A 6,000-nucleotide genomic window follows, 5' to 3' on the forward strand; every position below is an offset into this window, starting at 1 on the left:
ATGACACGTTAGCCTCTAAGCTAGCTTTCTTCATAAGAGCAGCAGCCATCTTGCGCAACCACCCTTAAGGCGTCTCATAAGGAGTCGTGTATAGCCGCCATCTTGCGTCCGCCATCTTGCGCAAGCATCCTTAGAGCGTCTCTAGTCATCTTGTGCAAGGACCCTTAAGCCGCCTCATAAGAGCAACCGCCATCTTGCGCAAGCATCCTTAGGGCGTCTCATAAGGAGCCTTGTATAACCGCCATCTTGCGCAAGCATCCCAAGGGAGTCTCATAAGAACCTATGTATAGCGGCCATCTTGCATAAGCACCTTTAAGGAGTCATGTATAGCCACCATCTTGTGCAATTAGCGTCGAGAGATGGCTGCTGTAGAATTTTTCTTTTTAAATTATCCGCCACCATATTTCAACTAAAGAGTGTAGCACTGAGGTTTGCGATGTAAGATGGCGGGTGACAGCTGTCAAAAATCACGCGAGTTTGTTTCCAAACAAGAGCACGTGGGAATTTTCAATTTGCCGCCACCACATTTCAAAGGTATCTAGCTAAAGATGGCAGCACGGTGCTCTCTTGATTAAAGATGGCGGATGACAGCTAACAGAACTTTTCAAATTACCCGCTACTACATGTCATAAAGAGGGCAGCACCGTGCTCTGTGGATTAAAGATGGCGGATGACAGCTGACGAAATTGCCCGCATGATAGCAGCACAGTGCTCTATTGATTAAAGATGGTGGATGACAGCTGTCAAAAAGCACGTGGCTTTGTTTCCAAACAAGAGCACGTGGAATTTGCCGCCACCACATTTCAAAGGTATCTAGCTAAAGAGGGCAGCACTGTGCTCTGTAGATTAAAGATGGCGGATGACGGCTGTCAAAAAAACGCGTGAATTTGTAAAGCATGTAGAATTTTTCAAATTGCCGCCACCATATAGAGGACAGCTCGGTGCTCTCTTGATTTAAGGTGGCTGCTGTCATGTTGAATTGCCTGCCACCACATTTCAAAGGAATCTAGCTAAAGAGGGCAGCACGGTGCTCTCTAGATTAAAGATGGCTGCTGTCAAAAGCATTTTTCAAATTATCCGCCACCACATTTCAAAGGTAAGTAGCTAAAGAGGGCAGCGCTGTGCTCTATGGATTAAAGATGGCGGACGGTAGCTGTCAAATAAGCATGTAGCATTGTTTCCAAACAAGAGCACGTGGAATTTTTCAAATTGCCGCCACCACATTTCAACTAAAGAGTGGGGCACGGTGCTCCCTTGATTAAAGATGGAGGATGTAGCTGTCAAAAAAAGCACGTGGTTTGTTTCCAAACAGTGGCACTTAGAAGTTTTCAAATTGCCGCTACCACATAGAGTGCAGCACGGTGCTCTCTTGATTAAAGATGGCTGCTATCATAAAGCATTTTTCAAATTATCCGCCACCACATTTCAAAGATATAGAGGGCAGCATGGTGTTCTGTTGATTAAAGATGGCGGATGACAGCTGTCAGAAAAGCACATGGGTTTGTTTACCGATTCAAATCTCGCGCTAGTAAGGTTAAGTTGGTAGCACTAAGGTTTAGGCCCGTTAAGATGGCAGCACTGCGGATGACAGGTGACGAATTTACAGCTACTGCGATAAAGAGGGCAGCACGGTGCTCTATAGTTTAAAGATGGCGGATGACAGCTGTCAAAAAGCACGTGGATTTGTTTATCTCGCGCTAGTTAGGTTAAGTTGGTACTACTGAGGTTTAGGCCTGTCAAGATGGCAGTACTGAGGTTAGCGATGTGTTGTTGTCTGTCAAAAAGCACGTGGCTGTCAAAAAACACGTGGATTTGTTTACCAATTCAAATCTCGCGCTAGTTAGGTTAAGTTGGTACTACTGAGGTTTAGGCCCGTCAAGATGGCAGCAGTGAGGTTAGCGATTCGTTGTTGTCGATGATAGCTGTCAAAAAGCACGTGGCTTTGTTTACAAATTCAAATTTCCCGCGGGTGGTGGAGGAGACCACTGGGAGGTCTCTGGCTGTGGTGGTGGTGGAGGAGGCCTCTGGCTGTGGTGGCGCTGGAGGTGGCCTCTAGGAGGCCTCTGGCTGTGGTGGCGGTGGAGGTGGCCTCTGGGAGCCCGCGGTGGCGGTGGCGGCAGAACTGTCCAATTATACTACTAATCGCTTCAGGTTATTTGGCATGGTGAGACAGTTCATTACTATATAGAAGAGATAATTATCACCGGTCCTGCGCATTTAAGAACGAGTGACATTTAGCAAAAATTAAATAACTGTTCTTGACAAAATTGATGTTCGCATCCTCCAAGGACATTCGTTGTGACAGTCTGTGAATTAAATGAAGAGTGATTTATACAAGCTTATCACTACTTGCGTTAAGCTATTTCAACTTAAGAGTGGAACTTGTTACAAGTAGACCAATTTTTGAAAGTGCATAAACAGTATTTAATAATTCATTCTTCATTTTTCTGTGTGTTCGTGAGTGGTCGTCGATCCCAAGACTCGGAGCCTACGAGAGTCGCGCCTGTGTGCCTGCGATCAGCTTTACAGGGAACGTCCAGAAACTCAACTGAGAAGACAACAGTTCGAGTCATGGGTCATCGTATGAAGGGGAACCAAGGACTACCAAGAACAAGAATATTCATCATGTTCGTGTAAAGATCTAAGATGTACCGCAGATGATAGCAAGCCTTACTCACCATGTGTTAAGTACATACTTTTATATACCTCAAACACGAGATATGCATGCCAGTAATACTTTTATTTTTTAAATATTATAATGTCATAATTAAACATTAAATGTGTAGAGAACATTATGCGCGTATGACTGGGAAAGATTTATTATTATTAGTTAGGATTATCAAGTGATTTTCGAGATAATCATTGATATTTAACAAAATTCATTTGCATGAATTATTATATAGACTCCAAAGTTCTTAGCTTATATGAACTATCTTTGGGAAGAACGGCAAGTTAGCTAGACTTATATTTCTTCGTCTGGTAAAGATCTTCAGAGTAGTTTGGATATAAATTATACGTTTGTGATTCAGGTATTTGTAATCCCGGATAATATTAGATAATTATTGGAGATGATCCAAACCGAGGTGTAATTAATTTATAATTATATATGAAATGTGAGAAGAATTAAATAGCCTAAAATAATGGAGTCTTCCCTGTGAATTAAATGAACGGATTGGGATACGATGGCTTGATATGAGAGGGCGAAGCAGTAACATGTTATGTTGTTGGAGTGGTAAGGAATAATAAATAATTATAGCTGTTGTGAGATATTGAATTGGGCTGAATATATAGCCAAATAACAAGTAATAAGAAATAATGGCTTTCAAGTGAGTGCATACTTGACAATAAGCCGAGATGATATGTAAGGAAAGTGAAAGAAAGAGTAAAGGACGATTTATGGTGTCCGTAGCCTAGGGCTAGTTACGCAGCTGTTATAGTGATTGACAGGTATATGCCGGTCGAATGTAGACCGAGCGAACCCTTGCAGTTTCTAGCAAAGCGAGGTTAACGGGCCAAGCTCTTTTCATTCACCAGAGTAATCTCAATCCCATTCTAATTATACGTTGCGAGTAACACGGATAATTTCTGGATTTTGTGATGGATAGATCCCTTCTCATGCTAGGTATTAAATTAGCCTCTGATTGGAGTTCAAAAATTTTTACCTTGGAAGCCAAAGCCTGTTGGTTCGAATGATGTTGGAGCGAAGATTTAACCAGATATTATGGCTTGGTTAAGCCATATCTTCAAGATGTATTGTGTAAATATATTTGATTTTTTAATATGTATGTTTCTGTGTGTTTTATTATTTCCCAAAGTGTTCTATGGTGATGGGTTCGATTCCAGCTTTGGCTGATTTTTTTGAATATATGTAATTAGTTAGGTAAACCCAGGATACGCACATATACGTTCAGCGTGTATGTTCATCGTAATTGTTCAATGTAAATATACATTTGTCGTGGTCAAATGGATCACATGTTCGATACTCGGCAATGCAATCTCGTGGGTATAACATATGTGCTTATATAGTGTTATAATTTTTTTCTTTCTCTATCCAAATCATGATCAGTAAATAAAGGATACCTGGTTCTTACCCAGGAGGCTCGAGTTCGATCCCCGGTATCGGAAACATATTTAATATCCATTTGTGACGAGAGTTTAATAAATAAAGGATAACATTCAATATCATTTTTTATAAATAAATAAACTCATATATCAGTGTAGGTTGACCGAGTGAATTGATGTAAGCCAAGAACTAATTATGCCAAGACAATTTCAAGAAAAGAAGGCATATAATGTATATAATTGTGTCAGTTTGTTTTCTTTTGCTCATATGTTGAGGTACAACATTATTTGTGTGGTTCATATCAGTATAATAAATATGTTTAGAATATAATACTTGAACGGAGATTCTTCTCATTTAACAATATTAGCATATTCCTCTCATGTTATAGAATCCTACTTTTATTATTTTAGACAGTGCCTCTTTTATTTCTTTATCGAACATTCCATTACCCATATTGCTCTACGAATTCAGCCGGTGATCCTATGAAAGTAGGGAGGATGAGACTTCAAGCCTGGTAAGTGACTTCTGGCGGTTCTCATCCAAATGTTCCATCTGTACATCTGTTCGTAAAACCAAATTAAGTAATATTGCCCTGATTATACCTAATGTAAGCCTCATTTTTGTTGCCTAATTATTGGGGACAGTTCCATTTTGTCGCCCGATGTTCTCAGAGCTGGTTCATACTTAATTTGGTGCGACGATATAAGCCCTAACGGTTACATTATATCCTTTGCAATTAACTTCAAAACTAACTGAAGTTCACAGCTCTTTGAGATTTGTTCTATCAAAATTTTCCTTCCCCGAATCAAATTCTCTCAAAACAATCCTCCTCTCAGCAAGCTGATTCAGAATCTCTTTATTTGAGACATGTTCTATCAATCTGATCATCAAGAACTGCTGATATCACTTCCATATGGTGTCATACTCCACATTCAGTGTAAACATAGTTTTTAAATTTGTCAATCTGTGAACCTAAAGGACGTGATGGAGAACTGATGAGAATTTAGGCTGGATTCAGTGACGATATTTATCAATATTGAGAAGGCATATGTCAGTGTACCAATTAAAAAAGCCATGAATGAAAAGTGAGTAAGTAGTACGAGTACTACGATAGGACAAACAAACTGGTTTGCTTGCTAGTTGCTTTGCGTCTCACCAACACAGATTGGTCTTATGGCGACAAAAGGACAGGAAAGGCCCAGGAATAGGAAGGAAGCGGCTGTGGACTTAATTAAGGTACAGCCGCAGCATTTTCCTGGTATGAAAATGGGAAACCACGAGAGACCATCTTCAGGGCTGCCGACAGTGGGATACGAATCCACTATCTCCCGTATGCGAGCTCACAGCTGCACGCTCCTAACCGCACGGCTAACTCGACCGGTAACAAACTGGTTCAAAGTAGAAACAGGACTTCAAAAAGGATGTGTTTTATTCCCTCCAATCTTCATTACATTCATGGATGAAATCCACAAAGTATACAAAAAATGGGAACCAAGAAGGCATCTTTGCAGATGACACAGTAATATGCGGAGAAGATGAAATGGAAGCACAGGAACAAGATACTGTATGGAATCAGGAGATGGAGGAATATGGAATGAAAATAAGTCTGGAAAAGTGTATGATAGTAGTGGAGAAGGAAGTGGGAATATTGAAGTAAATGGAAGACCAATAGAAGTTGTGGAAAGAGCTTCGAGTATGCAGGGAGAAAATTTTGCAGAAGATGAGAAAATAAATTAAGAAATTGGAAAGAGAATTGAACGAGCCAATCAGTTTTACTAATGTGTGAGATATATAGTTTGTAACTGGGACGTCCGAAATGTATGTGAGAAAATTCTGCAGCCAGGCACATGGACAACAATAAACCATGATGAAAGCAGAATGCAAGACGCAAAGGTGAAATTCCTTAGAGAAATAATGAGGGCATGAAGGGATCAAGT

The sequence above is a fragment of the Anabrus simplex genome, chromosome 14, assembly GCF_040414725.1.
Source record: "Anabrus simplex isolate iqAnaSimp1 chromosome 14, ASM4041472v1, whole genome shotgun sequence".
NCBI classification, from domain to species: Eukaryota; Metazoa; Arthropoda; class Insecta; order Orthoptera; family Tettigoniidae; genus Anabrus; species Anabrus simplex.